At 34.1% G+C, this 13,047-nt stretch overlaps 1 non-coding gene across 1 annotated transcript; it reads left to right on the top strand.

The window, feature by feature from the left end:
- The first annotated feature begins 3,366 nt into the window (after window positions 1–3,366).
- On the top strand, window positions 3,367–3,473 carry LOC121214312 (small nucleolar RNA R71). Its single transcript, XR_005909896.1, has one exon. It is a non-coding gene; the product is annotated as a small nucleolar RNA R71 (small nucleolar RNA).
- Window positions 3,474–13,047: the final 9,574 nt, after the last annotated feature.

Genomic DNA, 13,047 nt, shown 5'->3' with positions numbered 1-13,047 from the left:
TTAAATTCTTGGAGTAAAAGTATCCAACGAATTAGTCTTGGTTTTGCGTATTTCTTCGTGAGAAAGTATTTAATTTTCGCATGGTCATTAAATACTGTAACTTTGGTACTTATAAGATATTAGCGAAATTTGTCAAAAGAAAAAACTATAGAAAAGAGTTCCTTTTCGGTTATCATATAAATGCATTGGCCTCCCGTCAAAGTTCTACTTGCATAGTACATAGGGTGAAATGCTATTTTTTCTTTGACCCATCACAGCTCCAACAACATAATCACTTGCATCGTACATCAACTCAAAAGGTGTGCTCCAATCAGGTGTAATGATTATTGGGGCTGAGATTAACCATTTTTCAGCTCTTCAAAAGCATCTAAACATAGTTTGTTGAAATCGAACATTGTATCCTTCTCTAACAACAAACACAGCGGCTTAGAAATTTTCGAGAAATCCTTGATAAACCTTCGGTAAAAAATGGCATGGCTTAAGAAACTTCTGACTCCTTTCACATTAATTGGGGCTGGTAATCTTTCAATTACGTCCACCTTTGATTTATCGACTTCAATTCCTTTCTTTGAGATCTTATGACCTAAGACAATCCCTTCCTTGACCATAAAATGGCATTTTTACCAATTAAGGACAAGGTTCGTCTTTTCGCATCTCTACAGTACCTTAGCCAAATTACTCAAACATATATCATAAGTGTTACCAAAAATAGAAAAATCATCCATCAAAACCTCAACAAAATTTTTGACCATATCAGTAAATATTTCCGTCATGCATCGATGACAAGTTACAGGTGCATTGCATAAACCAAAAGGTATTCGCCTAAAAGCAAACATACTGTATGGACAAGTAAAGGTAGTTTTATGTTAGTCCTCCGGGGCTACAACTATTTGGTTATACCCTGAATAGCCATCTAAAAACCAATAGAATTCATTACCTGTCAGTCGATCTAACATCTGATCCATAAAAGGCAACGAAAAATGGTCCTTTCGAGTGGCTTTGTTCAATTTTCTATAATCAATACAGATTCTCTAACCGGTAATAGTTCTCGTTGGAATTAACTCGTTACGCTCATTTTCAACGATCGTGATTCACCCTTTCTTTGGCACAAACTGCACTAGACTTAACCATGAACTATCTGAAATAGGATAAATGATTCATGCATCTAACCATTTGATCACTTCCTTTCTCACAAGTTCTTTCATAATAGGATTGATCCTCCTTTGCCCAAAAATTTGAGCTCTTTCACATTCTTCTAAAATGATTTTATGCATGCAAAAAGAAGGGCTTATACCTCGAATATCAACTATGGTCCAACCAATTGCTTTCTTAAATTTCTTTAAAACAGCAATTAGTTGCTCCTCTTGATCTTTCGTCAGTTCTGCTAAAATAATCACAGGTAAAGTAGAACAGTCACTTAAATAAACGTATTTCAAATCGGAAGGAAGTACCTTTAGTTCAATTTTAGGTGGTTCTTCAATTGACAACTTGGGTTGCACAAATTTTTTGACTTCCAACTCCAACGATTCAAATCGTGTGGATTGAATAAAATTTCTCGGATTGGCTTCCATCAAAGCCATGTTTTCTTCACATTCTTCATCTTCCAAAGGGTTAAGATCTAAGGCTTTGTCCAATGGATTTTCTTCAAAATTGCTTTCCATAGAAACCAAGGTTTCTATCTCTTCCATAATTGAACACTCCTCTGCCAGATTGGGAAATTTCATCGCTTTAAGAATGTTAAAGGTTACCTGATCGTTTTGAACTCGCATGGTGAGTTATCCTTTCTACACATCAATTAACGTTCTTCCCGTGGCTAAAAAAGGTCTCCCAAGGATGATCGGCACTTTCTTGTCTGCTTCAAAATCTAAGACAATGAAATCAGTAGGAAAAATAAATTTTGACTCTTACCAGAACATCTTTGATCTTTCCTTTGGGATATGCTAAAGATCGACCTGCTAGTTGAAGCGTCACAGTTGTAGGTCTTACTTCACCTATCCCTAACATTTTGCAAATAGACTTAGGCATCAAGTTGATACTCACTCCTAAGTCACACAAAGCTTTACCACAGTAAGATTCACCAATGTTACAGGGTATAGTAAAGCTTCCTGGGTCTTTCAATTTCGGTGGCAGTTTGTTCTGCAGGAATGCACTGCACTCCTTTGTCAAGGTAACAGTCTCATACTCACTCAATCGTTTCTTCTTTGACAGTATATCCTTCATAAACTTCACATCATTCGGTATTTGTTCTAAAGCCTCCACCAATGGAATATGATGAGTAACTACTTCAGAATACCCAAAAAATTCTTGAATTGCACCTCATGTTTCTACTTGTGTTGCTGCAATCTTTGCAGATATAGAGGTGATGAAACTTTCAGTTAAACCGGACAACTTTTCTGAGTAGGTAATTCTGCATCCAAAGAAGATGTTAAAATATCTAAATTCACTAAGTTAGGGTTTACCTTGTCAGACTTTGCAGATTCTGATTCCTTTGGTGTAGGAACTTCAATAGCTAGTTGATTCTTCTCAATGGGCTTATCCTCGACATCAATCAATCGGGGTTCTAGAATTTTACCACTCCACAATGCCACTGCCTTGATATATTCTTTACCCAAATTTCTTGGATTCTCAGTATCGCTTGGCAAGGTTCCTTGTGGTCTATTACGTAGCTCCTTAGCTAACAAACCCATTTGGTTTTCCAAATTTTTTAGTGTTGCTGCTTGGCTTTAAATCAAAGCGTCATTCTTTGCCATGTATGATTTAAACAAGTTCTCTAAACTGTTTGATGCCTCAGCTTGAGGTGGTTTTGGAGCTTGCTGATTAAACCCTTAAGATTGGTTGGGTCTTTGCTGTAATAAATTGTTGTTCGATCCATTTCCTTGGTTGCTCTAAGAAAAGTTAGGATGATTACACCATGAAGGATTATAGAAGTTGGACCGAGGTCCTTGTCCACTCCTATTTTGATATTGGTTCCCCATATAGTACACTGACTTGGGATTTGATAGAAAATTATCAAAAGAATGACCTTCCCCACAGTACACATAGGAAACTACTTCAAATGGACTTGGTGACTGAGCTGCAGAATTATTAGTACTATTAGCGGTTAACTGTTTTAACATAGAGGAAATAAACGATACCTGAGATGATAACGAAGTGAGGGCGTCAACTTCATGAACTCCAGCTACACGTCTTCCTAAAGCTGTTCGATTTGTTGGCCATTGATAGTTATTACTCGCGATCCTCTCGATGATCTCATAAGCCTCATTATAAGACTTAAACAAAATTGCACCATTCGCGGAAGCGTCTACCATCAATCTTGTAGGTGCATTGAGACCATTATAAAATATCTCCAACTGGATGCAGTGAGGAATCCCATGATGAGGACACTTACGAAGTAACTCATTGAATCTCTCTCAAGCCTCATACAAAGACTTGTCATCCAATTGTTGGAAAGTTGTGATCTCGTTCCCTAACTTAGCATTTTTGCTAGGTCGAAAATACTTAACCAAAAATCTCTCTGCTAATTCTTGCCATGTAGATATGGAACTTGGTGGCAATAAATTGAGCCATGCTCGTGCTCGATCTCGTAACGAGTACGGAAACAAATTCAACCTCAGTGCATCTTTAGTCACACCGACTATCTTGAATAAATCATTCAACTCCATAAACAATCGAAGGTGGAGATATGGATCTTCCGTGGGCATACCACTAAATTGGCCTACCGTTTGTAGCATTTGAAACATCATTGGTTTCAATTCAAATTGGGTTGCCTCAATATTTGGCCTTCTAATTCCTGGGTTTAACTCACTGAAAAGTGGCACAGCATATTGTCTGATGCATCGGTCCCTATCATCGGTAGTGAGGATAGGATTTCGTACATGATCGGCTTCATTACCTTGGTCTTGGTTCTGATTCCCAAGGTCCATCTTGACTTGTCTTTGAGCTATTCGTTCACGTCTTATTTGTCTGAAAGTTCGCTCAATTTCGGGGTCCATAGGGAGTAAATTGATAATTCGTTCTATGCTCACAAACACCTGAAAAGAAAATCAAAAAATTAAAAAGAATAAGTTAGTAATGTTAGAAATAAATGAAATTGAAAATAAATAATTTCACGAAAAAAAATGACTATAGCAATAGTTGACAATCCCCAACAACGGTGCCCAAAACTTGTAACTAATAGGTTTGTGCAAGTGTACACAATCGTTATCAAGTAATAAGTAAGTATCGAGTTATCGTCTCCACAGGGATTGCATTTGTGCTAAGTCACTTAATTTGTAAAATTATATTAACAATTTGGTAAATAAAAACACAATATAGTTGAAAAGTGGTGATTAAAATATATTAAACTAAATGCAATGATCCCTAATGCAAATTATCGTAAGTATGCAAACTAAATGAAATAGATTTTAGTAAAATCAAACACAACTTTGCAACAATTATAACATAAATAAACTAGGACAATTACTTTAATTAAACCCAACTTATTATCAACATGCTTAATAACATTCGGAAAACATTCCATGACAACTCGATTTTTCATTAGTTTGGAAACCACATTAGGTCCTTTCAGAATCTTTTACTTAGTAAATACGCATTTTACTGATCCTTATTTACTATGGGTTTCTTAGTATTCGTGTGAAGTAATAGGGATGTGTCAGGTTTGAAACAATTTACTCACACAAATCTAAAAACTATGAAGAAAATAGAGCTTGGTCAGGGTTGTTATGCAACCTACAATTTAATCGGGTTAGGATCTAAATTAAGCATGCACATTTCAATTATGTGTCCATTAGCCGTCGTCTAGTCAGGATCGCTCAGCTAATTCAGGTGCATTCTAATAATGTATGAACGAAATACAGACTTGATTTTAATTGAAAACATGATCGATTGAGGCACAAACATTATAAGCATGAATCAAATAAACATTATTTAATCAAAGCAATCATCCTAGCTTAAATAAAATTAAGCTAACATTGTTGTAAACAATAACAAATAACACATAGCAAACATCTTTAGATTAAATTAAAGAAAAGAAAGATTAAACCCAATTCAGAGTGGCTGTCACCCAAGACCCTGACTGACGAGGCTCATTGGCTTCTATGCTCTGCTCCTTTGCTGATGGTTCTTCAAGGTGGCCAACCAAGGGTTCTTTAAGAAGCTAATTTTGCTAAAAATCCTTATGCAAGGAAGATGATAGGCGTGAGAGGGAAAGATAGCTAAGAGAGTTGAGAGAGGAGAGAATGATGAATGAGTGAGGGATGATTGAAAAAGTGAGAAATGAGCTCTTATTTATAGGTGAGGCAATGGAGCTAGTTTACTAATAATATGATTGTCCATGTTTTGAAACTTATTCCAAGGATGGTCGGCCATGAATTGAGGAAATGTGGCTGATTCTGCTTGATTCTTGGTCAATTTGAGTGCCACCACAACTCAGGACTAAGACTCGATCACCAGCAAATCTTCGGGAAAATATTTTATTTCTTTAACTCTTCAAGGACCTTGTGTAATTAAATCAAAAATTGATTTATGATCAGCCATGTGTAGCTGAGAATTGGGTTGACTTGGTCCCCAATTCGACGGTTTTGCAATTAGATGAAATCTCTCAGACCTGTCCAAAAACCTTAGATAGTTTAAAGGACCAAATAATATGATTTTAACCATTTTAAATAATTAATTAATTAATTAAAACCTAATTTGTTAATAAATATTTAAAATTAATTATTAAATATAAATTTTTATTTTATCTTAAAAATATAATATGCTCAAACTAATATAAAATAAGCCATTTTGTGCATGAAAACTATATAATAAAGCATAAAATCACATTTTAATAATTTCCATGTCCTAATTTCATATTTTCGCATATTTCATTAATTTATTAAACAATTACTTAGTTTTAACAACAAATTTTAGTAAAAAAGTGATGAATTATATAGGAAAAATCCTATATATTTTTCAGTTTACAGCTACCATAGATGATTAAACATGCACTGATTAAGTACTATATCCATTAATTACAATTTCAATCATTTTAAATAATTAATTCATTTTTTACCTAAAAATTGTAATGCAAGAATATCTTAATCATGATTTTACTTAATCAAGCATCTTACCGAGGCCTATAACAACATAAGCACAATTTCAATAATTTTAACAAAGGAAATTCAATCAACCTAACACGAATTAAATTCAAGCTAAATTGATTAAATTAATCATTCCAACAATATAAATATTCATAGATATTTTTAGCATAACAACAACAAAAATTAAAGAGATAGGGAACAAGAATCAAATTCGGTGTTTTTCCATGGCTTGACTAGTTACTTCGTTCTTCCTTCTCCGTTGTCCTCGTCGACCAAGGCTACTATGAACACTTAATTGTTGCTCCAAATAGCTGATGAATACCCCTTTCCCAAGAGGAGAAATCGACAAGAGAGCAAGGGAATTTCAGAATGGAAAAGAAGAGAGAAAGTGGAGAGAAGAAAGGAAAGATGTGAATGCTTGAGGTGTGTTTCTAAAATGACCAGCCTAAGGGGGTTTTTATAGCTGAGGAGGGCTACTAAAAATAGTGAAAATCATCAGCCAAAGAGCCCTCCTTTGGCCAGCCACACATGTGGCAGGGTTGATAGTTTCAACTTTGCTAATTTAGGCTTGGGGCAAATCTATAAAGCCACCAATTGTGGAGGGGTTTGAATGCAACTTGAACAAGTCTTCAAGGGCCTCTTTGCAAGCTTAAATAATCAGCTAATAAGCTATTTTGGGTCAACTCTTGGGATGGCTTTTGGGCTGTCCATTTCTTGGTCAGTTCAGTTCACTCGGTTCAGTTCAACTAGACCACTTTTTCATAATTAATTAATAATAATTTATTAACCCAAATTAAATTGGATATAAATTAAAATTAATTATATTATGAATTAATACATATAATTTTGGATTGTCTTAAGCTAAAATTTAGTTCACCTCAATACTTCAAATTCCTTCTCGGTTTTGCGCTTCTAGTAGTGTCTATCGAGCCATTTTTCGCCCTTTGTGCAAATCTGTCGAAAATAACCAAACTTCATCAAAATTAATTATAAAATTAAATAAAATTCAACAAATTCATATTTTAAGTGCACTTTAATAATTTTGTAAAAATTAATTATTTTTTCGACAAGAATTTTATCAAAACTGTATGATTTTAAGTTAAAAAGGGTGTAAATTTTCATGTTTCCAGTCCCATCCTCCATCTTCCGAAAAGACGTAATATCATTTCTCAACTTGGAATTCATAGTAGGCAGGTTATACCGTGACAAGAATCTCTGGAAAAGATCATTCAATGATGCCACTATTCCTGATGGAAAAGCATTCAGCCATGCTCTCGCACGATCTCTTAAAGAATATGGGAATAGCTTAAGTCTCAAGGTGTCTTTAGGAACACCCTGCTGTTTGAATGAATCACATACTTTTAGAAAAGGTCTTAAATGTAATCGTGGGTCTTCAATGTGTAGTCCACCGAACTGTCCTACTATTTGCAACATCTAAAACATTACCGGTTTCAGTTCAAACTACTGAGCCTTGGGATGACATGCTCCCTAATTGGCCTATCTCGTTCATCCACCACACGTCCAATGGGAGGATTTTCATTGTGATCATTTTTATTACCATTAAGATCATTCCTGTTTCTAGCCATTTTTCTCAATTCTTTTCTCTTTCTCTGCAAGGTTCTGTCAATCTCTAGATCAAAAAGGTATTCTGTGTTAGCAGGAATGCCTCTTCTCATGCACTGATGGATAAGCTATAAAAAGTAAATACACTAGGTTAAATAAAACTACTAAGTAAAATAACCAAACCAAATTTCACCAAACTATTGATCTCCGACAACGATGCCAAAAACTTGTAACATGTGAATATGATATACGATTTGTGCAAGTATACATGTCGAATCAGGTAATAAAATGATGAGTGAGTATCGTTCCCACGAGGATCAGATTGAGGCAAAAAAGTGGCCAAGTTATTGTAATATGGTTAATGTTATGGCAAGACTGATGAATAAGATGCAATTGTAAACTAGGGTAAGTATGCAGTGATAATTCAAAGGAGTGATGATGTATGTGATAGATGGAATTGATAAATAATTGGAAATGCAATGGAGAAAGTGAGAGCTTAAATGTAATGCTAATAACGAGAGTGATTATCCGAATAGAATGTAAACAAAGAAATAAGAAACTAAATATGTTGTGGAAAAAATAATACATCAAAGAATATGGATAGAGTGATGTTGATTTGAAAGGTGGGGATTACCCAAAATCAACCATTACTGTCAATAATGCTTTGGCAAAATCATATCTACTTTACTACACAGAAGAGTTCTAAAATGGCCTACCTCTCGCGAGAGCAAAACCTCAGGTTACCTTGCTTGTGTCTATAGGCTTTTTAGATATCTTGCATGGGTTCCTTCTGTATAATCATGACTCTATGTCTAGATTCGACTACAAGTGTTTATTGAGTACTTTCTCATTTCATTTAATTTTAATCCAACCAATCCAACCCTTTTAGAATTAGAATCAATTTATAAGTATGTGAACAGTCTTCTATGTCTAGATATCATTTTCATTTTAATTAAGAAATAAGAAAAATCAATTGAAATAGTAAAGTAAATTAGATATATGTTGCATCTATAAAAATAGTTTAAGGTTTCATCGAAATTAATCCCAACCCTACGAGATCTAGCTCTTGGCTTAGGAAATAAAATTCCAAACCAAAATATTATCTGACATTGTATTCAACTACTTCAATTCAATATTTCATAGGAACACTAATAGGAATAATAGAAGAACTTTGGGAAACAACTTTCACTTGCCTAGTCCCCACTTCGGCAGCACAGCGTCCTGTGATGGCTAAGAAGGATTGTCTTGGACTTCCTTTCCTTTACGCAGCCAAACCCTTATTCACGCCTAAGGATCTCTCCCACTTTTTTCACTATTTTGTGTGACCCCCTTCATCGGATTTTATAAATAGATTAGGCTAGGGTCAGCTAACAACTCGTGATTATCTTCTCCTCTTTTAGGGGGATTTATCTGGTATAAGTTTGAATTTGAACAAGGATTGCTATGCGAAAAATGTTGACTTGGTCTTCCCGACATTGCCATGGTGGAACAACGAAAATGTGCAAGTGTAAACAATCGTTATCAAGTAATAAAGTGATAAGTAAATGTCAAGTTATCGTACCCACAGGGACTGTGAAATAAAAATATTTATGAAATGTAATCAAACACTTTGGTGATGGGAAAAATATGTTGTTTTGAAGAAGTGGGTTAAAAACTAAAAATTAACTAAGTAATAAAAATAAAAAGTAAAAATTCCAATGCGCGACTTCTAAAAACGATGAGTTTTAATCAACATGACATAATTGTGTTAGATCAATTACATTCCTTAACTTAGAATTACTAAACCCATGTTCAAGTTGTTACGAATATTTTCACGGCAACTTGGTAATTTGTTAACTACTACCTATACATACTAAATTAATCAATCTCTTGAACATTTTTCAATATCAATTCAAACAATTAATCAATCTTCATAAGCACATAAAAGATTAAGTGAGGTAACAATATATTTCTATACTGAAACAGTTTAATCACAATAATCTTGTAAGTTATGCAAGGCTAATGTACCGTTTAATGCCATTGCTAATTTAACCCTCAGCTACTTTTGAAGATTAAACATGCATCAATCAAATATTTTGTCAATTAATTACAATTTCAATACACTTAATAATTAATTCTTTCTTTACCTTACATTTTATACTGCAAGTATAACATAAGCATGATTTTATTTAATTGAACAACTCACCAAGGCCTATAACAACACAAACATGATTTTAATAATTTAAGTGGAAAAAATACAATCAATCTAACGTGAATTAAATTTAAGCCATTTTAATTAGAAGAAGAACAAGAAAAAAACAATTATTCATATTCATGATCACAACATAAACAAGAAAATTAAAGAGAAGGGAACTAGGAAGCAAATCCAGGATTTCTCTGAAGCCAGACTAGTGTGCTCCCCTTATTCTCTGCTCGTTCTACTGAACGAAGGCCTCCATGAATAATTGGATGATGCTATTCCAAGGTGGAATAAGGCTCTTTTTCAAGAGGGAAATCGGAAGGGAATGAACAAGAAAAAGGGAAAAACAAAGGATAGAAAGTGAGTGAAAGAGAGAGATGTGTGGGAAATGAAGGGTGTGTTGAATGAAGTATAAAAAGGGGGTATTTATAGGTGGGAGTGGCTGATAAAAATAACAAATAATTAGTAGCCATACACTCCCCTTGGCGGGCCACACATGGAGCAAAGTTTGAATGTTTCAAACTTTGCTAAATTTAGCTTGGGGCAAATCTTCAAAGGCACAAAAAGTGGAGGGGTTTGAATGGAGTTTAAGGAAACTTTGAGGGCTGTTTTGAAAGCATAACTATCAGAAAAATTTAGCTGATTAGGTCAGCTTGTTGGACAATTTTGGGCTGCCATCTCTCTTGTTGGATCAGTCATCTTTAATTAGCACAATCGGGTCACTTTCTCCTTCAGGCTTTATATTAATTTATAACCCAATTAAATTTGGATAAAAATTAAATATAATGTGCATAAAAATATTAAGGCTTTATATTAATTTTTAACCTAATTAACTCGATGCAAAAATTTCTCCAAATGTTCAGGCCTTTCAAGGTATTTGCCTAGCCAATTTCCACCTTTTGTGCAAAACTGTCGAAAATAAACCAAATTTGTGAAATTTTATTATAAAAATAATTAAAATTAAATATGTTAATAATTGAAGTGCAAATTAATTATTTTATAATTAAAGTGTGAATTTCGACAAAATTTCCGACGAAACTGAATGAACTAAGGCTCAAAAGGTGCTAAAAAAGTCTATATATTTTTGTGTTTTCACACGGCATCCTTGCTGGCAAACTGTCTACACTTTGTCCTGGCAAAACTTCACTCCTTTATTTCCTTTTTCCAAAGACAGATATCCCACTTGATCTGATTAAAATAATGATTTATTATAGAAATATGATCAATAGTCTTGCCCATGAAATCAATCCCTAACTTTTTAGGGTTTGTGTAGTGAACTTACTCTTGTTTCCTTTCTATAAAGAAATTTGATTGATTTCTTATGGATGTAGAGAATCTGGATAATCAAATCAACCCTCCAAAAATAGTCATGTAAAAAGCAGCCCCTATACACGGTTATAAGTAATGGAGAAATTGATATGGGTTTTCCCCACAGATACTTACGTTACTAAGATTAAGTTGGATAGATCAACAATCGTTGGAATAACGGTTCGATGGAGGAGAATTATCTAATGAGTAATCATCATCCAAAATAAAATAAAAGAATATATTAAGACATAGAAACGATCTATGAATATAGGAGAAGAGGAGCAGGAATTCAATTATAACTAAAGAAATGAAGTGGAAATAAAAATCGGCAAAGAATGGTACTAACAATGGTGGTGGTACGACGACACTACGACGACGGCATGACGGTGGTACGGCGTGTCACGCCCCATATTTTTATTTATTATTTTGTCATTTATTGAACAAGCTAGTAAGTGGTCAAGTGGTAAAGGGCTTAATTTAATTCCTAGAGATCCTAGGTTCAATTCCTATCATCTACTTATTTTTGTTAAAAATTTTAGCATGTAAAAAGGGATGGTCAAACCCCCTTAGCCGTCCACCTCACTTGCCTTATAGGCAAGGATTCCTTTCCTTTTCTTTCTAGTCAACTTACCTTACATAGCCCCCTTTTCACTCCCATGATCCACTTTTGTTACCTTTGTCTCCCATATTGCGAATTTCTCTCCCTTACCATACCTTGGTCGACCATGCACCTAAACACCCCCAAATTTTCATTTTTATTTTTTATTATTCTCCTCTCATCTTTTTCTTTATTTTCCTCCTCCTTCAACCACCATTGTTTTTTTTTATTTTTGCCACCATACCACCACCGTTGACCACCACTTCTTCCTCAAATCACCACCACATCACCCTAAAACCTCTCCTCTTTTCCACGCCTCCTCCTTTGTCACCACCACCTCGCCGCCGCACCTCTATCTCAATAAATCACCATTTCTCGCTGATTTTTATATTTTATTCATTTTTTCCATTAAAATAAAACTTTTAATCCTCCTCTCTTGTTTTTCATAGATAAAAATCAAACTTTTATTTTATTTTGAATGACAATTTCTCTAGATAATCTTCCATTGTAAACGAAGTGCCATGGAACCAAGGACTCTTGTAATTCTTGAAACTTTCATACGTAAACTTTGAAGTTCCAATATCAATATTTTCCATTCATCTCTTAGAGTTGAAACTAATAATGTTTTTACGCACTTGTGAAGCATTCATCTTCGTGCTGCTCGGATTCGTGTTCTGGCCTTAAGAGAAAGTACTCTCACTTGGAAGACAGATATGTAAGTCTACTCGTTCGAGTTTTGGAATGAAACTTCAATGGTCTATTTTTAGAGTTTTAACATATTATTAATTTATTAATAAAGGATTCAAGACCAAATTTCTTCCCTCAGAGTTGGAATCAAATTTGGGATCAAATTATCAGATTTACCAATCGAGGTGTGGATTTAACGTATCAAAAATATTAACTATGGAATTATTATTAAAATGATAATAAATATATATTAAGATTTAACCTTTGATAAAAAAAAATTATATGTGTGAAAAGTTGAGAATACATTAAGTATTCCAAAGGGATGCAAAATCCAAAAGAAAAAGGGAAAACATAAGTAAGTATTTCAATCTGTCTATTTTTGTGATTGTGTGCTATATGTGATGTGATTAAATGATTAAAGTGAAATGATGTGTATAGACCAATTCTCATGACATGTGATTTTATGGCTAAATTGATTATGTGCGATATATTTTTAAACATGTCATTGTTATTAATTGATATTTGATTTGCATGTTAAGCATGCCAACTATGACAAAATGAGATCTAATTTGCATGCTAAGCATATTGACTCTGTTGATCTTAGATTTGATTCGCATGATAATTTGCCTACT

The sequence above is a fragment of the Gossypium hirsutum genome, chromosome D01 (assembly GCF_007990345.1).
Source record: "Gossypium hirsutum isolate 1008001.06 chromosome D01, Gossypium_hirsutum_v2.1, whole genome shotgun sequence".
NCBI lineage: Eukaryota > Viridiplantae > Streptophyta > Magnoliopsida > Malvales > Malvaceae > Gossypium > Gossypium hirsutum.
The sequence above is the reverse complement of the archived record's forward strand: the minus strand, read 5'-3'. Positions and strand labels throughout refer to the sequence as shown.